The sequence below is a fragment of the Lepus europaeus genome, chromosome 4 (assembly GCF_033115175.1).
Source record: "Lepus europaeus isolate LE1 chromosome 4, mLepTim1.pri, whole genome shotgun sequence".
In the NCBI taxonomy this organism is placed as follows: Eukaryota; Metazoa; Chordata; class Mammalia; order Lagomorpha; family Leporidae; genus Lepus; species Lepus europaeus.
In genome coordinates, this window is record NC_084830.1 from 68,546,750 (window position 1) to 68,571,338 (window position 24,589).

General features: G+C 39.2%; 1 pseudogene; it reads left to right on the forward strand.

The window, feature by feature from the left end:
* The first annotated feature begins 2,479 nt into the window (after positions 1-2,479).
* LOC133758696 (spliceosome-associated protein CWC27 homolog) lies at positions 2,480-3,577 on the forward strand (annotated as a pseudogene).
* The last annotated feature ends 21,012 nt before the right edge of the window (positions 3,578-24,589 follow it).

Consider the following 24,589-nt stretch of genomic DNA (forward strand, 5'->3'; position numbering starts at 1 on the left):
GCTGATTCTGAGGCCAGAGTGCTATTTAGGACATCTGCCATTCTATGAGTCTGCTGTATATCCTGCTTCCCATGTTGGATCGTTCTCTCCCTTTTTGATTCTATCAGTTAGTATTAGCAGACACTAGTCTTGTTTGTGTGATCCCTTTGACTCTTAGGCCTATCAGTGTGATCAATTGTGAACTGAAGTTGATCACTAGGACTAGTGAGATGGCATTGGTACATGGCACCTTGATGCGATTGTATTGGAATCCCCTGGCACATTTCTAACTCCACCATTTGGGGCAAGTCCGATTGAGCATGTCCCAAATTGTACATCTCCTCCCTCTCTTATTCCCACTTATATTTAACAGGGATCCCTTTTCGGTTAAAATTTAAACACCTAAGAATAATTGAGTGTTAATTACAGAGTTCAAACAATAGTACTAGCACAAAAAAAAATACTATAATGGATAAAGTATTGCATTGTACAGCAACAGTCAGGACAAGAGCTGATCAAGTCACTGTTTCTCATAGTGTCCAATTCACTTCAACAGGTTTCCCCTTTGGTACTCAGTTAGTTGTCACTGATCACGGAGAACATATGATATTTGTCTCTTTGGGACTGCTTATTTCACTCAGCATAATGTTTTCCAGATAACTCCATACTGTTGCAAATGACCGGGTTTCATTGTTTTTGACTGCTGTATAGTATTCTATAGACTACATGTCCCATAATTTCTTCAATACTCCACTCTCAAAAATAGACAGATCAACAGGACAGAAGATCAACAAGGAGACAGTAGATTTAAACGACACTATAGCCCAAATCGATCTAACAGATATCTACAGAACTTTTCATCCTATACATAAAGCATTTACATTCTTCTCAGCAGGACATGGAACCCTCTCTAGGATTGACCACATACTAGGCCATAAAGCAAGTCTCAGAAAATTCAAAAGAATTAGAATCATATCATGCAGCTTCTCAGACCATAAAGGAATGAAGTTGGAAATTAGCAACTCGGGAATCCATAGAGCATATGCAAACACATGCAGATTGAACAACATGCTCCTGAATGAACAATGGGTCATAGAAGAAATTAAAAGAGAAATCAAAAACTTTCTGGAAGTAAATGAGGATAACAGCACAACATACCAAAACTTATGGGATACAGCAACAGCAATGTTAAGAGGAAAGTTTATATCAATAGGTGCCTACATCAAGAAATTGGAAAGGCACCAATAGATGAGCTTTCAATTCATCTCAAGGATCTAGAAAATCTGCAGCAAATCAGACCCAAATCTAGAAGGAGAAGAGAAATAATTAAAATCAGAGAAGAAATCAAGAGGATCGAATAAAAAAAAATTACAAAAAATCAGCCAAACGAGCAGCTGGTTTTTTGAAAAAATAAACAAAATTGACACCCCATTGGACCAACTAACTGAAAAAAGAAGAGTAAAGACCCAATTCAATACAATCAGAGATGAAAAAGGAAATGTAACAACAGACACCACAGAAATAAAAAGAATCATCAGAAATTACTACAAGGACTTGTATGCCAGCAAACAGGGAAATCTATCAGAAATGGATAGATTCCTGGACACATGCAACCTACCTAAATTGAACCAGGAAGACACAGAAAACCTAAACAGACCAATAACTGACACAGAAATTGAAACAGTAATAAAGGCCCTCCCAACAAAGAAAAGCCCAGGACCAGATGGATTCACTGCTGAATTCTACCAGACATTTAAAGAAGAACTAACTCCAATTCTTCTCAATCTATTCAGAACAATCGAAAAAGAGGGAATCCTCCCAAATTCTTCTATGAAGTCAGGATCACCTTAATTCCTAAGCCAGAAAAAAGATGTAGCATTGAAAGAGAATTACAGACCAATATCCCTGATGAACATAGATGCAAAAATCCTCAATAAAATTCTGGCCAATAGAATGCAACAACACATCAGAAAGATCATCCACCCAGACCAAGTGGGATTTATCCCTGGTATGTAGGCATAGTTCAGTGTTCACAAATCAATCAATGTGATACACCACATTAACAGACTGCAGAAGAAAAACCATATGATTATCTCAATAGATGCAGAGAAAACATTTGATAAAATACAACACCCTTTCATGATGAAAACTCTAAGCAAACTGGGTGGAAGGAACATTCCTCAATACAATCAAAGCAATTTATGAAAAACCCACAGCCAACATCCTACTGAATGGGGGAAAGTCGGAAGCATTTCCACTGAGATCTGGTACGAGACAGGGATGCCCACTCTCACATCTGCTCTTCAATATAGTTCTGGAAGTCTTAGCCAGAGCTATTAGGCAAGAAAAAGAAATTAAAGGGATACAAATTGGAAGGAAGAACTCAAAATATCCCTCTTTGCAGATGATATGATTCTTTATTTAGGGGACCCAAAGAACTCTACTAAGAGACTGCTGGAACTCATAGAAGAGTTTGGCAAAGTAGCAAGATAGAAAATCAATGTACAAAAATCATCGAGCAGATTAACTTAATATTAAACACACCATCTTTGCAAAGGTTACAGGGGATACAGTGTATAACATGTTGCGGCTGACAGAAGTAGATATTGATGATGATGAATGTTCACGGAACCCACACAAAATAAAAAGTTCTGAGGTTTTGTTTAATCCATTTGATGACATCATTCCAAGGGAAATTAAAAAGCCAAAAAAAGAGAAACCAGAGGAGGAAGTAAAGAAACTGAAACCTAAAGGCACAAAAAATTTTAGTTTACTTTCATTTGGAGAAGAAGCTGAGGAAGAAGAGGAAGAAGTAAATCAAGTCAGTCAGAGCATGAAGGTAAAAAGCAAAAGCAGTCATGACTTGCTTAAGGATGATCCACATCTCAGTTCTGTTACGGCTGTTGAAAGTGAAAAAGCTGATGCAGCAGATTTAGATGATGATGCAGAAGATGAAAGTGCAGAGGATGATGAGGATATTGATGGTGATGAAAAGAACCAGATGAGAGAAAGAATCGCAAAAAAGTTAAAGGACACAAATACAAATGTTAAGTCAGCCGGAGAAGGAGAAGTGGAAAAGAAATTGATTAGCCACAGTGAAGAACTCAGAAAAGAAGCAAGACAATTAAAGCAGGAACTCTTGGCAGCAAAACAAAAAAAAAGAAGAAGAAGAAGAAGAAGAAGAAAACACAGCAAAAGCAGAAAAAAGAAGTGAAGAAGAAGAAGCTGCTCCTGATGGTGCTGTTGCAGAATACAGAAGAGAAAAGCAAAAGTATGAAGCCTTGAGGAAGCAACAGGCAAAGAAGGGAACTTCCCGGGAGGACCAGACTCTTGCATTACTGAACCAGTTTAAACTAAACTCACTCAAGCAATTGCTGACACTCCTGAAAATGACATTTTTGAGACTGAAGTGGAAGACGATGAGGGTTGGATGTCGCATGTACTTTAATTTGAGGATAAAAGCAGGAAGGTGAAAGATGCAAGCATGCAGGACGCAGACACATTTGAAATATATGACTCTCGGAACCCAGTGAATAAAAGAAGAAGGGAAAAAAGCAAAAAGCTGATGAGAGAGAAAAAGGAAAGAAGATAAAATGAGAGTAGGGATAACCAGAACATGCTGGAAATGTGCCTGCAATCAATGGCCTTGTAACAGCCATTGTTCCCAACAGCATAACTTAGGGGTGTGAAAAGAGTTTGAACCTGTTGTCTGGTTTTGAAGGACAATTATCTTTGTTTTGTAAATTGTGCAGTGATGTAAGCACTTGCTTTTGGTTACTGGTATACACTTTCTTTTTCCTAATTGACCTTTTATATTGCTAAAACAGAAATAAAATCACTTTCCTTCCCATTTGCGTGTTAACCATTACAGATCATGTAAGCCTGTTTGAGTTACATGTGCAGGGTTCCTTTTGAAGATCTCTTTATAAGTTCTCACAGAGTATTTGAGGGAAATCTCCTTGGTGCTCACTTTGGGATATAATACAAAATTCTAAAATAAAAACATAATTTTAAATTAAAAAAAATCAACAGTCTTTGTATACACAGGCAATGCCACAGCTGAGGAAGAACTTCTAAGATCAATCCCATTCACAATAGCTACAAAAACAATCAAATACCTTGGAATAAACTTACCCAAGGACGTTAAAGATCGCTCCTCCTTTTCTAATCAGGCTCTCCAAGGCCAAAGATAAAAGAAGGATTCTCAAAGGTGTAAGAGAACCAAATTACATTTAAAATATCCCAATTTCTCTGATGCCTTCTTAGCATAAACTTACCAGCCAGGAGGGAAAAGGAATGAGGTATTCACAGAACTGAAGGTAGAAAAAAATGCCAGCCAAGAATAGTGGACCCAGAAATGCTAACCTTCAGATAGGAGGGAAAAAGATATTCCATGTAAGGTATCTTATAATAAATGCTAAAAGGTATTTTTAATATTCATTTATTTATTTGAAAGGCAGAATTATAGAGGGGGTGAGGAGAGAAATATTCCATCTGCTGATTCATTCTCCAAATGGCCATATCAGCCGGGGATAGGCTAGGCTGAATCCAGGAGCCAGGAGCTTCATCTGGGTTCCCCATGTGGGTACAGGGGCCAAAGGATATAGACCATCTTCCACTGCTCTCCCAGGCACATTAGCAGGTAGCTGGACAAGCAGTAGAGCAGCCAGGATGGAACTGGTGCTCCCATGGGATGCCAGCACTGAAGGCAATGGTTTAACCAACTGTGCCACAGTGCTGGTTCCATAAAGGGTGTTCTGTGAGACCAGTATTACCTTGTTACCAAAACCACACAAGTAAGCAACCAGAAAATAAAGCTACAGACCAATATTCTTGATGAACATAGACTTAATGAACATAGACACAAAATCCTCAACAAAATGCTGTAAAATCAAATCCACTAAGACACTAAAAAGAATATTCACCATGAGCAAGTGAGATTCATCCCAGGTATTCAAGGATGCTTCAACATTGGCCAGTCAATAAACATTGTATATCACATAAAAAAAAATTAGGAAAAGTTCATATGATCATGTCAATAAATGTAGGAAAACCTTTCAAAAAGTTCAACATACTTTCATTACAAAAACTCTGGCCAAATTAGGTAGGGGTGCAAGATATCTCATTGTAATAAAGGCCATATATAACAACAAAACAGCTAACATAACATTCCGTGGGGAAAACCTGAAGACTTTGTCCCTAAGATATCCAAAAAGACAAGAATGCCATTTTCACCAATTTTATTCAACATGTAATAGAAGACCTAGAGAGAGTAGTTAGACAAGAAAAGAAATATAGGGAATATAAACCAGAAAAAAAATCGTCACTATTTGCACATGACATGATCTTATGTATAGAAAAGTCCAAAGACCCCACTAAAAATCTGTTGGAACTAATGAACAGTATCCGGATACAAAGCCAATGTGCAAAAATGAGTGCCATTGTTATGCAACAATACTAAATTATCTTTTTTTCTGCATGTTTTCACAAATGGCTTCTTGAGGAAACACAATCAGTTTTTTATTTCTGCATTTTTTCACTCAGCAAGTGTTCATTGATCTTCAAATGATGTGAAATTCTCCAGCTAGGGTAGTTTCTTTTTTTAATGAAGAATTTTTTATTTATGTGAGGTGAACTGAACTAATTTCATGTATTTCATGTCTACAGATATAGGAACATAGTGATACATCCCACCCTACTGTCCCTTCCACACATGCTCCTAACCTTACTCTTCCTTCCTTTCTTACACTTCCTTTTAATTTTTACAATGATTTTTAGTTTATTTTATAATTAGAAACTCCACCCTCCACTATGTGAAGGATTCAACAAATAGTAAGAAGAAAAAAACACTGTTCCTCAATTGTACAAAGGCTGTACACAATAATTAATTCTCAAAATGTCAATTTTGATAATATACTTTACATTTTTATACTCTATTAGTTACCACAGATTAGGGAAAACATACAATATTTGTCTTTTTGGGATTGGCTTCTTAAACTAGGTAAAATGCATCTTTTGATGTGAAAACAGGATTTCTTTCATTTTTACAGTTGAGTGTTATTCCATAGTGTGTGTGTGTGTGTATATATGTGTGTGTGTATATATATATATATATGTGTGGTATGTGTATATACATGTACATGTCTGCAATCTCTTCCCGCCGGCCCTGTGGACCTCAGGCACTGGCGTCAGATTGGATGACACCCAGCATTGTGGGAGGACAGAAGCTATGACCCTGGCAACTGGATGGAGGACACAACAGCTTCTTCCTTCCACTGAGGTGCACAAAACAAAAACCCCAGGTTATTAATCAGGCCACTGTGGAAATACAGTATTGAAGGAAGCATCTTAGTAAACAATTTCTCCATTAGTGGGATGAAGCAGTCTCTACCTCAAGATTTTAACGGTGAACTGCCTGGCCATGGTTTAGTGTTTAAGCAAAGGCAATTGTTTACTTACCACTGGCTTCATGTTCCCTTCCAAAAGAAAGAAATTCAACAAAGAATAACCAGACCTGAGAGTCTCTGTTCTCTTTCTTGATCAGGTCACACGTATAAGAACTTAACTGTACTCTCATTGAAAACTGTACCAGTCGATTTCAACAATGTTGACTTGATGAGATTTTAGTAAAAAGAGAACTATTACCACATTTTCTTTATCCACTCAATGGTTGATAGGCATCTGGGTTCATTCCATATCCTAGCTATTGTGAACTGAGCTGCAATAAACTTGGAGGTACAGATAATTCTTTCATGCCCAGATTTCATCTGGCTTGGTTAAATTCCCAGAGGTGGATGGTTGGGTCCTATGGTAGATATATTTTCAGATTTCTGAGGAAGCTCCATATTGTCTTCCTCAACCGTTATACTAGTTTGCATGTTTGCATTCCCACAAACAGTGGATTAGAGGATCTTTTTCCACACATCCTCAAAACAATTTTTTTTTAATTTCTGTATGAGAGCCATTTTAACTGAAGTGAAATTTATTGTGGTTGTGCTTTGCATTTCCCTGATGGCAAGTGATCCTCATCATTTTTTGGTGTGTCTGTTGGCAATTTGAATTTCCTCTGTTGAAAAATGCCTGTTCAGGTGGTTCCAGTTGGCGGAATAGGGAGGGAGCTCAAAGATAGTCCAGAAAAAGATAGTCTAATAAAAGTGGAGATAGTGTAGTCTCAGGGAAGAGTTAGGGGAAAAACGGCAGAGGAAACTCTTCCGGAATTAGAGGGACACAGTGGATCTATGTGGAGGGCACAGGCACCATGGTTCAGGACCCCAGCTACCGAGAGTCTCCACACCAGCGCTGGAAAGAGAGGTGAGATGAAACCATAGAAGCCTGAGACACTGGCAGAAAAGCGGCAGGAAGAGCCTAGAGGGAACGAGGCTTGAAGCCCCATGGGGGAAAATGCACCAGCCTAACAAGAGGACACAAAAAACCAAAAAAGATGGTACAGACATGATTCTCTCTCTCCATTCACCTTACAAAGGCATGCAAAACAATAGAGCAAGTATCATTTTGGGCATAGGTAACAGCTGCAACAGCTCGGGGCTGCACCTGCCCTCAACCAAGCAAAAAAACCTGACTATGGTAGGGAGTAATAACAGGAGACTAAGACCTAGTGAATGTGTGGAACTTATGAACCGGGACTGTGGGAAAAAAATAAATAAATAAAACTGAGAGTTGGAGAGTGGCAAAATGGCGGAATAGGAAGGGAGCACACTGATAGTCCGGGAAGAGACAGTTTAATAAAAGTGGAGATACTGCAGGTTCAGGGAAGAGTAGGGGAAGAAACAGCAGAGGAAACTCTTCTGGAACTAGTGATTCACAGTGGACCTGCGTGGAGAGCGTGGGAGCCCAAGTTCGGGACACCAGCGGCAGACTCAACACACCAGCAATGGAATGCAAGGTGAGCCGAACCTCAATAGCCCGAGACACCAGCAGGAAAGAGGAGACTAGAGGGAACGAGGCTTGAAACTCCGTGGGGAAAAGTTCACCAGGCTAACTAGAAGAGAGAGAGGGAAAAAAAAGTGACCCATACGGACATGAGTTCCTCTCTCTCCGCTCACCCCTCAAAGGCGAGCAAAACAAAGAGAAGGCGCCATTTTGGACATACGTCATAAGCAAGGCGACCTCAGGTCTGCACCGGCCCTGAGCCTAGCAGAAAAACCTGACTCTGGGGGGGTGAAATAACAGGAGATTAGCATCTAACTTGGCAACCCAGTGGGAGACTAAAGGAGAATTGGAGCCCACACCAAGGGCAGCAGAGATTCCCTGTGTGGTCCTTGGGAAAGAGCTTCCGATCTCTGGCTCCTGTGGGTATATCATTTGCCTGCTAACTACCTCCAATTACGTTCAGCTGTGTGTTCAGCTGTGTGGAATTACTTCCCTTTTGAATAAAAAAAAAAAAAAGAATGAAAGAAAGAGAGATTTACCATGCCTAACCTGGGAGTGTCACCTTTGACACACCCTCAAACCTGAGGAACCAAACAGAGCTCTCAGGCCACACTCATCTAAAGCCTCTAAGGCTCCACTGAAAGCAGACAGTCCACTTAATATAGAGCCATAGTATAACAAGAAAAAACACCACAGTGAAGAAACCAAATATCTCCAACATGCCAAACAACAAACGCAAAACCGAGGTAACAAGAACAAGGAAGATACTATGACGCCCCCAAATGAAAAAGACACCCCAATTCAAGATTATGAAGATGATGAGATCGAAGAAATGCAAGAAGTGGATCTCAAAAAATTGATAAGAACATTAAGAAGTTCTCAAAAACATATTCTTGAACTACAGAAATCCTTCATGGACAAGATAGAAAATCTCTCTTGTGAAAATGAAATATTAAGGAGGAATCAAAATGAAATGAAACAACTAGTAGAACAAGAAACTGTGATAGTGAAAAGAAATCATAATGAAATGAAGAATTCAATAGATCAAATGACAAACACATTAGAGAGCCTTAAAAACAGAATGGGCGAAGCAGAAGAGAGAATATCAGACTTAGAAGACAGAGAACAGGAAAGGAAACAGGCAAACCAAAGAAAAGAAGAAGAAATTAGAAATCTAAAAAATATTGTCGGGAATCTACAGGATACTATTAAAAACCCAACATTCGGGTTCTAGGAGTTCCTGAAGGCATGGAGAGGGAGAAAGGATTAGAAGGCATTTTCAGTGAGATACTAGCAGAAAATTTCCCAGGTTTGGAGAAGGACAGAGGCATCTTAGTACAGGAAGCTTATAGAACCCCTAATAAACATGACCAAAAGAGATCCTCACCACGACACGTTGTAATCAAACTCACCACAGTGAAACATAAAAAAAAGATTCTAAAATGTGCAAGAGAGAAATGCCAGATTACTCTCAGAGGATCTCCAATTAGACTCAGAGCAGACTTCTCATCAGAAACCCTACAAGCTAGAAGGGAATGGCGAGACATAGCCCAGGTACTAAGAGAGAAAAACTGCCAGCCCTGAATATTATATCCTGCAAAGCTCTCATTTGTGAATGAAGGTGAAATTAAGACTTTTCATAGCAAACAGAAACTGAAAGAATTTGTCGCCACTCCTCCAGCCCTGCAAAAGATGCTTAAAGATGTGTTACACACAGAAACACAGTCATCAATATGAACGAAGGTAAAGGAAGGAAACCTCACAGCAAAAGATCACAGGAAGCTCAATTTCTCTTTGACATAGAATTAAACTCTGATGTTCTGTTAAATTAATGTGTTAAAGTAATCTATTATGTTCTCTTGATGTCTGTTAAATTCCAATTGTTCAAAACAGCTGAATTTTTATTAAGAGCTATGGGTTATTTAAATATGTGCTTATTTTCAAAGATTTGAATAATAATCTTGTATCAGTGATCAAATTTGGTCTATATTATGTCATGAATTTAAGGAATCTTATTTCAACCAGATATTTTGGATTTTGAGCCTTCTTGGCATTCTTGACAGGCATTCAAAAAATCAAAGTTTCAGACAATCTGGACTCTAAAATTCCCAGTAAATCCTGGACTTTGGTTTTTCCAGTTTGGGCACAACTGAAAATATTGAAGGATCTATGTCTCTCATCTTATAGAGACACCAACTAATCAGGCTATTTGGATTATATTAGAAGTACTGTCACGATATGACGTGGTACTAAATTTTAAGTTTCTATAATGGAAAAATGCTATTAATACAAATGTTTGAGAGTTAAACAGTCTAATGATCTTGTGTTACTAGGCATGATATTTATCTTAATGAGAAAGCCCCAGAGGCCTAAAGGGTTAAATACTTGTAAAATCCTACAGGTGCTTTCAAAAATACTGTGAAGTAAGCAAGTGCCTCTTGTTGGTTGTTGAGTTTATAATTTTAAACATGGCGACTTAAAGTCTTTTGTCATCAACAGTTATATATGATGTGCTGCTCATAAAACTAAAGCGTTGTTGGTTCTGTGTTTAGCTGTCCTCCTATAGGTTCCTATGGCCTTTTTCCAGCCACTTCTATTGTATTCAGTACTTTGGGATGGCTCTGTAAACAGATGAAGCCAATAATGTATTAACAGTACCAACTGAGAGAAAGTATGGTTAACTGAGGTTACTAAAAACAAAAAGCAATTCAAATCAATTGGCAATCTACAAAAAGAGTTAAAGATTTTAAAAGCTATTATTAAAATTGCTATATTGGTCTATTATGTTATGTTATATGTGTGTACATATTGTATGTTCACATAGGAAAATTTTATTAAGAGTTTTATTTTAATCGGCTTACAGATAAGATTGTCCATAAATTTAAGCTGCTAAAATCAATCAAAGATACATTTTAATTTGTGTGACCTGAATCTCTGCATCATATGTTTTATACTTGTTGGTAGAAAGAAACTAAAAACATTTTATATGGTTGTGCTTAAGTTTGCTGGTTAAACAAACTACACCATGTTAGATATTTAAGAGGTGTTTCCAAATACATGATTCTTAAATTTTACAGAAGGCATTGGACCTTCTGGTAAATGTTTTCTTAAGTTGTTATCTAATGGTTGAAACCGTTTGCTAAGTATTCATGTGATATTGCTATTGTCAGCAAGCGATCTAGGACTTGCTCCCTCCTTTCTCTATTCTAAGCCCAACTTGTTCTTTCATTTTTCTATTCTCTTCAAGGTAGGAAACTAATTCTATTATGAAGGAATCTGTAGGATGCACAATTTAATCTTTAGACCTTATAAATGAGATGGCTAACATTTTTCTGCAATAGCATAGCCAAAATAAGAACTTAAATAATAATCTCATAGCTAGCTTTACTTCTCCATCAGTGAAGTAAACATAAGTAGAAAAAACCTCCCTTTCAGACCAAATGGAAAGAAAGTTTTTAAATGAGAATATACTTTTCCTCATGGGCATTGTCTACCTTAGAAAAACTACTACAGAACATGCCTGTGACTATAGACTTGTAGTTCAGGCCACTGAAGATTAGAGATGGGAAACGGGCACTCCCTTGACTTGCATCCTCTGGTCTGCTTTAACACAAACCAGGAGGAAAAGAAAGCTAGGCATCAGAAGCAATAGGTGGCAGGCCTATTACTGGCTGATCTGTACAGTGATCTTCCCTCAAGGAGACCCAACAGGCCAGTCCACTGCAGTGGCTTTCAATGTGGTAAGCCTGGGCTTCAGCAGAAGTCAACTTGTGAAGAGCCCTGGCAGCTCTGCCAAGACTTGGATCACTGGAAATGGACCTGCCCTGGAGTCGAAGGATGCCCAGGTCAGAGCCACAGATCTTATTGGCTCTAAGCTGAAAAGCCCTTCACTCAGCCCAATTTCCAAAGTGACCACTGCAGCTGAGGGGATGGCCAAGTAGGGTCAGCAACTTTGCAGGCAGAACTGTAAATTTCTTGTTAGAGATGCCACCTGCCTTTACCTGGCCAGCTCTCCTCCCAGGCCAGCCAAGTAATGAAAGTCAACAGCTTGCCTTCCCCTAGGAGGTTCACATCTCCCTTAGGATGTACCCCATGTGAAGAGATAGATAGGTCTGGGCCTCTTAACTTACAAGGCCTAAAGCCCACCAGATTATTATCAAGCCCCTTCTGTCAGGTTCTATTCGCCTCTCAATCAGAAAACTTAATTGTAGCTTAGACAGCACCTTTCTTAGCTCCTCTAATAATGACTCTGTCCTTTGTTCTAGACCCTGTCTAGTGCACTTGGGCCTCATTCCTTCGTAATCATAACCTCTACTCTACCTCCAGTGACTCTACTCCCAACCTGTGTTCTGATGGTCCTCTTCCCCACTTAATGCTGTATAATTGTTCAGACCTGGTTAATGCCACTCTTAGGATCATTGGTTACTATCCTCACTCTGTCTTTTATGACCTTGTCTAAATATGATCAGAGTCGGCAAACTTGGAAGGCTTCCATAGCCTTGGCAACTCATGATGACAGCCTAGGGTGGTTACTGGCGCCATAAACTAGAGTGTCAATTTGTTGGGTCAACAACAGGAGTCACTGTGCACTTGCTCCTCATGTGGGATCTCTGTCCTTAATGTGCTGTACATTGTGATTTGATGCTGTAACTAGTACTCAAACAGTATGCTCCACTTTGTGTTTCTATGTGGGTGCAAACTGTTGAAATCTTTACTTAATGTATACTAAATTGATCTTCTGTATATAAAGAGAATTGAAAATGAATCTTGATGTGAATGGAAGGGGAGAGGGAGTGGGAGAGGGGAGGGTTGCGGGTGGGAGTGAAGTTATGGGAGGGGGAAGCCATTGTAATCCATAAGCTGTACATTGGAAATTTATATTCATTAAATGAAAGTTTAAAAAAAATAAAAAAATAAATAAAACTGGGGGTGTGTGGAAGAACTCACGGTGTGGCTGAGATATTGAGTAGTCTTGGTGGGAGATGCCACAAACTCGGGTATCCTTGGCTACACAGTGAGAGACATTGCAGGGGATTCTGAGCTTACACTGAGGACTGCGTAGATCCTTTGTGTGGTCCTTGGGACAGAGCAGATGATTATACCCACTGGGGCTAGCACTCAGGCACTGATCACCATCGAGAAGAGCTCAGCTGAGTGGAAATACTTCCCTTCTGAATAAAAGATAGAGAGAGAAGATTAACCATGCCAAGCCTGGGTGTGTCACCTTTGGCACATCTTTAACCCTGAAGAACTGAACAGGGCTCTCTGGACACACCACCACAAACCTCTAGAGATTCACCAAAAGCAGACAGTCCACTTAATCTAGAGTCATCATATAATGAGAAAAGCTGCCACAGCAGAAAAAAAAAAAGAAGAAGAAGAAGAAGAAACCAAATAATATCTCCACAATGCCAAACAACAAATGCAAAAAATGAGGAAACAAGAACAAGGAAGACAACATGATGCTCCCCAAAGAACATGACACACCAATAAATTATGAAGATGATGAGGTAGAAGAAATGCAAAATGGTACTCAAAAAATGTATGATAAGAATATTTAGAAGTAATCAAAAACAAATGCATGAACTACTGAAATCCATACAGGACAGGACAGAAAATCTCTCTCGTGAAAATGAAATCTTAAGGAGGAATCAAAATGAAATAAGGAATTTAGTAGAACATGAAATTGAGATATTGGAGAGAAATCAAAATGAAATGAGGAATTCAATAGAACAAATAAAAAACACACTTGAGAGCCTTAAAAACAGAATCAGTGAGGCAGAAGAGAGAATAATGGACTTAAAACATAGAGCACAGGGGAGTATACAGTCAAACCAAAGAAAAGAAGAGAAAATTAGAAATCTAAAAAATATTGTTGGGAATCTACAGGGTACTATTAAAAAACCCAACATTCGGGTTCTAGGAGTTCCTGAAGGCATGGAAAAAGAGAAAGGATTAGAAGGCCTTTTTAGTGAGATACTAGCAGAAAACTTCCCGGGTTTGGAGAAAGAAAGAGACATCCAAGTACATTAAGCACATAGAACTCCCAATAAACATGACCAGAAGAGATCCTAGCCATGACACATTGTAATCAAACTCACCACAGTGAACGAAACATAAAGAAAAGATTCTAAAATGTGCAAGAGAGAAATGCCAGATTACTCTCAGAGGATCTCCAAATAAACTCACAGCAGACTTCTCATCAGAAACCCTACAGGCTAGGAGGGAATGGCAAAATATAGCCCAAGTACTAAGAGAAAAAACTGCCATCCCAGAATACTATATCAGGTATAGCTCTCATTTGTGAATGAAGGTGAAATAAAGACCTTTAATAGCAAACAGAAATTAAAAGAATTTGTCACCACTCGCCCAGTCCTGCAAAAGATGCTTAAAGATGTGTTACACACAGAAACACAGAAACACAGTCCTCAATATGAAAAAAGGTAAAGGAAGAAAATCACTCAGTAAAAGATCACAGGAAGTTCAAAGTATCTATTAGAAATAATTTTGGAAAAATGGCATGGCAAAGTCACTACTTATCAATAGTCACATTGAATGTAAATGGCCTTAACTCTCCAGTTAAGACACAGACAGGCTGATTGGATTGAAAAACAAAACCCATCTATTTGCTGCTTACAAGAAACACATCTTTCCAACAAAGGTGCTTGCAGACTTAAAGTGAAAGTCTGGAAAAAGATATTCCATGCCTACAGAAACCAAAAAAGATCTGGCGTAGCCATCTTAATATCAGACAAAATAAACTTTAACACAAAAACTGTTAAGAGAGACAAAGAGGGGCACTATATAATGATTAAGTGATCAATACAACAGGAAGATGTAACTATTATAAACATATACGTACCTAATTACAGGGCACCAGGTTATTTAAAAGATATGTTAAGGAACCGAAAGGGTGACAGACTCCAATACAAAAGTATTGGGGGACTTCCATACTCCACTTTCAGCAATAGACAGATCAATCAGACAGAAAATCAACAAGGAAGCAGCAGATTTAATTGACACTATAGGCTAAACTGATCTAACAGATATCTACAGAACTTTTCATCCTACACTTGAAGGATACACATTCTTCTCAGCAGTACATGGAACCTACTCTATTATTGACCACATACTAGGCCATAAAATAAGTCTCAGAAAATTCAATAGAATTAGAATCATACCATGCATCTTCCAAGATCACAATGGAAAGAAGCTGGAAATTAGCAACTCAGGAATCCCTAGAGCACGTGCAAACACATGGAGACTGAGCAACATGCTCCTGAATGAACAGTGGGTCATAGAAGAAATCAAAAGAGAAATCAAAAACTTTCTGGAAGTAAATGAGGATAACAACACAACATATCAAAACTTAAGGGATATAGCAAAAGCAGTGTTAAGAGGAAAGTTTATAGCAGTTGGTTTCTACATCAAAAAATTGGAAAGGCACCAAAAAATTGAGCTATCTATGCATTTCAAGGATCTAGAAAAAATGCAGCAAGCCATACCAAAAACTAGTAGGAGAATACAAATAAGTAAAATTAGAGAAGAAATCAACAGAATTGAATTTTTAAAAATTACAAAAGATCAGCAAAATGAAGAGCTGGTTTTTTGAAAAAATAAACAAAATTGACACACCATTATCCCAACTAACTAAAAAAAGGAGAGAAAAGACCCAAATCAATAAAATCAGAATTGAAAAAGGAAATGTAACAACAGACACCACAGAAATAAAAAGAGTCATCAAAAATTACTGCAAGGACTTGCATGCCAGCAAACAGGGAAATCTGTCAGAAATGGATAGATTCCTGGACATATGCAACCTACCTAAATTGAACCGTGAAGACATAGACAACCTAAAGAGACCCATAACCAAGTCAGAAATTGAATCAGTAATAAAGGTCCTCCCAACAAAGAAAAGCCCAGGACCGGATGGATTCACTGCTGAATTCTACCAGACATTTAAAAGAGAATTAACTTCAATTCTTCTCAAACTATTCAGAACAATCGAAAAAGAGTGCTTCAATAACTAAAAATAGATTATGACAAGATACTGTGATCCCACCGCTAGATTTATATTCTAGGGAAAAGAAATCAGTCTTTCAAAGAGAGATCTATGATCCCATGTTTATTACAGAACTATTAGCCATATCCAATGGAAATGGAAATAATTTGAGTGCCTAACCACTGTTGAGTGAACAAAGAAAATGTTGTATATATACATAAAGGAATACTATTCAATCAAAAAAGGATTAAATTCTGTCAATTGCGATAACATGTATGTTACTATGTTAAGTGAAATAAGCCAAGCACAGAAAGAAGAATACCATATGATCACACGCAAATGGCTGGTGTAGGTAGCTGTTTGATGCAGCAGTTAAGATTCCACTTGGGATGCCCACGGAGTGCTAGGGTCATACCTCTGCCCACAATACCACTTCCTTCTAATGTATACCCTGGGAGGCAGCAGGTCAACAACTTGTTTCTCACCCATATGAGAGCCACAAATTGAGTTCCCAGTTCCTGGCTTCAGCCTAGTGCAGCTGCAACTCCCTCATTCTAGCTTTCAAATACATAAAATGAATAATTAAAACTTAAGAAAAAATAGATAATGTAAGTAAATTTTTAATAAAAATAAAAAATTGGTGATCTCGTAGGTGTTAAGAATATAATGTTGGCCAGCGCCGCGGCTCAGTAGGCTAATCCTCCACCTTGTGGCGCAGGCACACCGGGTTCTAGTCCCGGTCAGGGCACTGGATTCTGTCCCGGTTGCCCCTCTTCCAGGCCAGCTCTCTGCTGTGGCCAGGGAGTGCAGTGGAGGATGGACCAAATTCTTGGGCCCTGCACCCCATGGGAGACCAGGATAAGCACCTGGCTCCTGCCATCGGAACAGCACGGTGCGCCGGCCGCAGCGCGCCTACCGCGGCGGCCATTGGAGGGTGAACCAACAGCAAAAAGGAAGACCTTTCTCTCTGTCTCCCTCTACTGTCCACTCTGCCTGTCAAAAAAAAAAAAAAAAGAATATAATGTTGGTCACCAAAGGCTTAGGAGGAAAAGAAGGTAGGGATGTGGAATGGTTGATTAATGAGTACTAAGTTAAAGCTAGATAGGAGTAAGAAGTTCTAGGGTTCTACCAAACACTACGATGACTATAGGTAATGTTATTACACTGTACATTTCTCTATTTTTAAAACTAGAAGACAGGATTTGGGAGATTTTTGCCACAAAGAAATGTTAAATGTTTGAGGAGATAGATATATTTACCCTGATTGGCTATTATATAATGTATACTTGTATTGAAACTATTCATGCTATCCATAAATATGTACAATTTTATATATCTGTTAAATTTTTAAATAAAAAAATAGTAAGAAGCGAACATTGCTGGTTGCATGCAGGGGTGGGGAACAACCAGCCCACAGGTTGTATAAGGCCTGCAAAATCATTTGGTTTGGTCCCGCCCCAACAACCACAGGCTAGACTCAAAATTCAATAAATCTACAACAGGCTAATTTTTAAGTTGACAATTTTGTATGGCCTGCAAATGATGCTATAAATTCTCAAATAGTCCTTGGCAGGAAAAAGCTTCTCCGCCCCTGGTTAGGAGCACCTATGAGAGCTCTATGATTAGACATAACCATTTTCTCTGAATTATTTCAGGTTTTGCCTCCATGAATCTACACTCTTGCCTCAGCTCTCATGCCCTCTTCCCTAACTCAGGCTTCTATTTCCCCATACTTCAAGTCCTGCAACCACCTCCCAGCTGCTCTCACAGCTTTGAGACTTTCTATCTCCCAAGTAATCTTTCTATTGCAACCAGAGAAATATTTCTAGGACAAAAACTCAACTCTCTCCCTTACTTAAATTTCTGTAAATGCTTCCTGTTTCGTTTTGTTGTAAGATAAATTCTAAACCTCTCAAGGTCCTATGTGAACTGGCCCTGACTATTGTCCCATCCCCTTTGTATAGGAGCTTCAGGATCCATTAGTGCCAGAACAATGCCATGTTTCCCTTTGACTCCAGACCTTTCTCTACCCCATGTATTCCCTGTGCTTAGACCATCCAGTCATTCCCTTGGATAGAAAATCTCCACTCTGTCTTCACTTGGATCTTCACTTTCTCCTGAACACCCCAAGTCTGTGTTTAGTGGCTGCTTCTGTCTAACCAGGACATCCCACACTTCTACTATCACAGCACACTTGATATTTTCAACAATTTCTTCTTTGTCCCCTGTATGAGATCATGAGCTCCTTAGAGAGAAAGGTTATCTCTATGTCAACATTGAACCTGAAGGCCTCAAAGTGCACTTTATATTATTTTTTTCAGAGAATCAATGACAGATGATAAAATAGGGAACAAAACATGCCCAACTTCACATATTGTAATTTATAAAACAAACTACTCTTCCAAGTTGGGTCTATTTGTTCCCAAAGCCATGTGTTTTCACAACTTCTTACTGAAATAAATTACTTAATCCCCTGGGGAGGTACTAGCTATTAGTGGATCAGTCATCAGGTTTTGGGTACAGGAACCCACTCCATAGAGCATAGAAAGGGAGAGGTGGCCTTCAAAGCAGGTGGTGGTATCTGAGTTTCTAGCACATGAAGAAAGATAAAGTTCCTGATAAATGGCTAAGGCTAGAACATGGAGTAGAAGAGAACCAATAGATAGAGGTCCTAATGGATTTTGAAGTTCCTAGATTCATAAAGTAGCATCTCAGCTACTAGGTCAAAGCTCAGCCCCAAGACACCTACCCAGAAGTCAATAGGACACAATGTATATGTCTAGTATAAGAGGAATCTGGGGACAGAGGAACAGGGCAAAGACCCAGGGATGGATACTTATGAAGAAACTGAGAATAGTGACTTGGGCAACTCCTCTCCTTTCTTCTCTTCACAGTGTATGTTTCCCTACCTGGTATCCCTATCGCATATCTGGTATATGTTTGTCCTTGAGCATGCTATCTCATCATCATTTAAATAATTGCCATAATTATTTGTTTATAAACTTCATACATTGTCTTTGAAACTGCTTATGTACAAACAGGCATATACTTGACTAGCACCGTAAAAGTCCAAATAATCTTACCACCACCACCACCCCTAGTCCTCTCTGCAGTTAAGACTACCTGGACTTGAACAGGAATTTGTCCAGATTTTTATATGCATGTAGTAATTTATAAAATGTTAAGAGTGGCTTGCTTTGTAACTTGCTTTTTTAACTAAAATTTGTGTTTCAAGTATTTTTCCATGCTATTCTTTTACAACAATCCAAAATCTACATCACTTTTCAAGTCCCTGTAAGTTGCATTATATATTAAGAAAGGATCCTGTTTTGAATTCTTTAGAGACAAATATTCCTTCTTCTTCTACTACTTAGTATCTTAAAGTACTTTGCCATGGAACAGTAAGAGTTCCATGGTAGGAATAATTTCCATTATTTTTTAACCTATAACCATATTCTAGGTGCCAGAACATTCTCTCAACTAATGCTTCTACACGCTATATGGTAGCTATAACCATGCCTACTTTCAAGTTAGCAAACTGATCATTTTAAGGGTTGGATCAACTTTTAAATAATTTAGGGTTCAGTGGTGGCAATCCCCATGACTCAAGACATAATAAATATAAATTGAATCAATGGATAAATGAATCTGTACTTGGTGCAATCCATGTTTAAAACCCAAGTATCATATCCTACATGAATCCTTCAAGGATAAGTAAATTTGGGCCAGCATTGCTGTGCAATAAGTTACAGCCCCAGCCTGCAGTGCTGGCATCCCACATGGACACCAGTTCGAATCCTGACTGCTCCACCTCCAATCTAGCTCCCTTTAATGTGCCTGGAAAAGCAGCAGAGGATGGCCCAAGTCCTTGGGCCCCTTCAACCATGTTGGAAATCTGGAAGAAGCTCCTGGCTCCTGACTTTAGATTTGTCCTGCTCAGGCAGTTGCTACTGTTTGGGGAGTGAACTAGAGGATGGAAGACCTCTCCCTGTAACTCTGTCTTTCAAATAAACAAACAAATCTTTTTTAAATAAAAGAATAAGTAAAATAATTCAAGGAGAAAAATGAGGACCAAAGATAAATACAAATGCGAGAAAGTGACAGGGTAGGTAGTGTGACCAGAACAAAAGAGAGCGTGAAGGGAATGATAGAGAAGGAGATGAAGAGACAGGTACTACTCAAGTAACAGGGCCTTGGAGTAAGTCAAACTAAGAAACACAGCAGAGCACAATCACTGTGGAATATGCTTAATGTGGCATGAAGCCACACTTATCGAAGAGTGCTTCAATAAGAGGCATTGCGAAACAAAGCAAGAGGAGATGTCAGCTGCAAAAAATAGATTTTCCATGAAAAGGAGAAAAAGGACTGAGAAAAACAGACATTGAGATTAAGGAAAAGGGCTTAAGAGGGGAGATGTGTAGAAACACAACTGAGGAATGTAGGAAGCTGCTGGTTGAATGTGTGAAGTGTAAGGGAGGTTAAAATAATGGTAAGAGTTCAGTTCTGGCTGTCAGAGATCACAAACCAGCATGGCCAAGAGGAGTGAAGGTGGACCAGTGTTCTGGAACAGCAGGTTAAGCCACTGTCTGCAACACCAGCATCCCATATGGGCACCAGTTCAAGTCCCTGCTGTTCCACTTCTGATCCAGCTCTCTGCTAGTGCTCCAAGGAAAGCTGCAGAAAATGGCCCAAGTGCTTGGGCCCCTGCATTGATATGGGAGACCTGAAAGAAGCTCCTTGCTCCTGACTACCACCTGGCCCAGCCCCCACCATTGTGACCATTTGGGGAGAGAACGAGTGGATGGAATATTTCTCTCTGTTTCTCCCTCTCTCTGTATAACTCTGCCTTTCAAGTAAATAAAAATAAATCTTTAAAAAGAAAAAGAAAAGATTGAAGAGCTCAAAAGAAGACAATGTATTCAATTTTGAACTTTTTTTTTTAATTAAAGAACATCAAAGTGGATCACAAAGGAGAATGGAAGGTCAAATTATTCACCAATATGCCATCTCTTATTGAACAAAGCTGCAAATATTTATTTCATGTCTACTTTATGTCAATCCCCTGCTAGGTCCCTATAGTCTGGGAGAAAAACTAACACTTACACAAGCACTTATCATCATTGCTAACAGCAAAGAGTGTTGAAGGGAACGAACATTAATTGACTTCACCCAGTCTCATTCTTTCCAAAAGGAAATCTGGACAACAAAAGCACCAGAGAATGGAGAGGGCACTCAAAAAGTCAGAGGACTCAGAGCTTTGTTATCCATGACCAGGACAAAGGCAATGAAGACTCATTATCAAATATGAAGCTGATACTTCATCTGGCAAGGCCAGGGAAGACTGGAAAATCAAAATCCAACATTATCTTAATCAAACTAAAACAATAGAAGCCCAAGAAATAAATGTTTGGAAACATTGTTTGGTAGTATTTCATGTGAAAAGAATAAGCTTGAGGTTTTCAATGAAACTCAAGTTCAATGAAAGCCAATGTATAAAACTGGGCCAAATTAATAAAAAAATAAATTTCAGAGTCTTGGCAAAAACAAAACAAGTTCGTCATATTTTTTACTAGTCAGGACACATATGAATAGTTTACTGAATTTAAAATACTAGGGAAACTCACAAACTTGAGAAAATAAGGAGAGTAGGAAAAATATGAAGGATGGGAAAATTATTACTAAAAGGCAGCTGGAGGATGGAAGACAATTAGCCTAGAAAAGAATCAAAAGTATAAGGAATATATTAGTATCTTAAATATTTAAAAAGTAGTAATGTGGAAGAGTAAACAAGCCTCACCCAAATTTGTCCAGAGAGCATAACTAGAGAAGCATTTCCTTTGTTTAATAAATAGCTTTCTACAAAGTACACTTTAATACAATGGACTTTCTTTTTTTTTTTTTTTTTTTTTTTTTTTTTTTTTTTTTTTTTTTTTTTTTTTGACAGGCAGAGTGGACAGTCAGAGAGAGACAGAGAGAAAGGTCTTCCTTTTGCCGTTGGTTCACCCTCCAATGGCCGCCGCGGTAGCGCGCTGCGGCCGGCGCACCGCGCTGATCCGATGGCAGGATCCAGGTGCATCTCCTGGTCTCCCATGGGGTGCAGGGCCCAAGGACTTGGGCCATCCTCCACTGCACTCCCTGGCCACAGCAGAGAGCTGGCCTGGAAGAGGGGCAACCGGGACAGGATCGGTGCCCCGACCGGGACTAGAACCCGGTGTGCCGGCGCCGCAAGGCGGAGGATTAGCCTAGTGAGCCGCGGCGCCGGCTTGGACTTTCATGTAAACAAGTCCACTTGACTGAATTGCCAAGCATCTACCACTACTGAGAAAGGAAATCTGTCAGGTGTGAGGTTGGTTATGATCACAACTGTAAGAGTTGACAGCACTGCACTTTGCAGAGATGAAAGGAGAAATGAATGAATTTCCACACTAGAACCACTCTGGAGGCCCAGTATAGGGAAGTGAAAGAGCTACAATCTAGGACCTTGAATTTGAATCTTCATTCTATCTATCAACTGTTAAATTGTGCTATTTTACAAAACTCACTTTCCTTAGGTAAAAATGGTAATGATAATAACTGTCCTACTTTTTCCTTATCAAAGAATTAAGTGAGGTATTGTAAGTGAAGTACCCTGTTACAATTTGTTAGTTTGCAATTACTAAATAACCATCAAAACTCAGTTTTGAATCTCCTGATCAGAAAATGGAAACTGTTCTTCCCTTATTAAACTTATATTACAGGGAAAATTTGGTTGTTTGCTTTTAGTTCAAACCAACCACCTTTTTTTAAAAGATTTATTTATTTTTTTGAAAGACAGAGTTACAGAGAGAGGTAGGGACAGAGAGAGAGGTCTTACATCTGCTGGTTCACTCCCCAGATGACTGCAATGGCCAGAGCTGTGCTGATCCAAAGCCAGGAGCCAGAAGATTCTTCCAGGTCTCCCATGTGGGTGCAGGGGCCCAAGGACTTGAGCCATCTTCTACTGCTATCCCAGGCCATAGCAGAGAGCTGGATTGGAAGAGGAGCAGCTGGGACTAGAACCCGTGCCCATATGGGATGCCAGAGTTCAGGCCAGAGCTTTAACCCGCTGCGCCACAGCACCGGCCCCTCAAACTAACCACCTTAAAACATCAAATAAACACCGAGTAACATGATTCCAGGCATTAATTAAAAATTTGAGTAAATTATTTTTCTTATAAGTCATTCAGGATGTATTTCTTAATTTTGCCTCTTGCTAAAAATATTTTACAAGCCGGCGCCGCGGCTCACTAGGCTAATCCTCCGCCTTGCGGTGCCGGCACACCTGGTTCTAGTCCCGGTCAGGGCACCGATCCTGTCCCGGTTGCCCCTCTTCCAGGCCAGCTCTCTGCTGAGCCCCGGGAGTGCAGTGGAGGATGGCCCAAGTGCTTGGGCCCTGCACCCCATGGGAGACCAGGAGAAGCACCTGGCTCCTGCCATCGGATCAGCGCGGTGCACCGGCCGCAGCGCACCTACCGTGGCGGCCATTGGAGGGTGAACCAACGGCAAAGGAAGACCTTTCTCTCTGTCTCTCTCTCTCACTGTCCACTCTGCCTGTCAAAAAAAAAAAAAATATTTTACTTCACCATAACTTATCAATTGCTGTATAAAGTAAATTGTATTTGAAAATCATTATGTGCATGGAAAGAGTTTTTATTGTAGAATTTATTTTTCTATAACAAAGAATTACCATGTTTTCCCTTTATTTTAGTGTTAGCTTTGATATTTTATAATGTGTTTATAAAGATCAGGTCTCAGACACAGTGCTGGCTTGCTATTATTCTGCTTTGCCTTCTTTCTTTAAAATTATCTTGCTCTGTAGTGTTTTCCAGACTGGAGTCACTTTTCAGAAAAAAAGGAAAGAGGGCCTTGATACCAATTTGCTCATAGCAAAGCCCACACTAAGATGGGCTATTAGGCCAAAAGCTGGGGCCAGACTGGGATGAAAAATCCTTGCACATGATTTTTCCAGGAAATGCCAACTCTTTTCTGCTGTTTCCGTGTCTAAAGTGTGGGCCAATTATTTCTAATATAGAGCTGTCTGGTTTATCTGTAAATTTTAAACAGAGCTATATTTTAATATCTGAGACAAAGGATGACTTCAACCCTAAAAGTTGAACAAGCATTTGGTCTTCTGGCTGAAGGACAGACTGAAATGTAATTTGGGGGTAGATTGTACGTCAGTATTACCCAAACTCTCCCCCCATTACATAATACTTGCCTTCTCAAGTGACAGGGGTGGACTTCCACGTGTAGATTTAATCCAACAATTGGAAATAACAGAAAAACAAAGTTATATTCATAATACATTCTAAAATCAAGGTGTTAGTACCTAATTTTTTCCAGGGAAAGATAATTAACCCATTTTGTGTGTGTGGTTTTCATTGTTCTTCTTAGAATAAGGAATGAATAAATAGAATACCACTATAATTTCCAAATAGCTGGAAACAATCTAATTTATATTACAATATGGGATTACAGGGTTTCTATTCCTTGGGAAATGTATTTGGCTTAATGAAAAAGTGAATGAAGTGAGGAATCTATACACCTGGATCCTGTTCCAAGGTCTGCAAAGTAATGGTGTGACCTTGTGTTGGCAACTTGATCTCTGGTGCAAGTCCTTGTCCCTTGTGTATATTTTGAGCTCACTGTAGTGCATTAGATTACATACAAACTCCCCTCCATTTCAAATTGTCTGTGGTT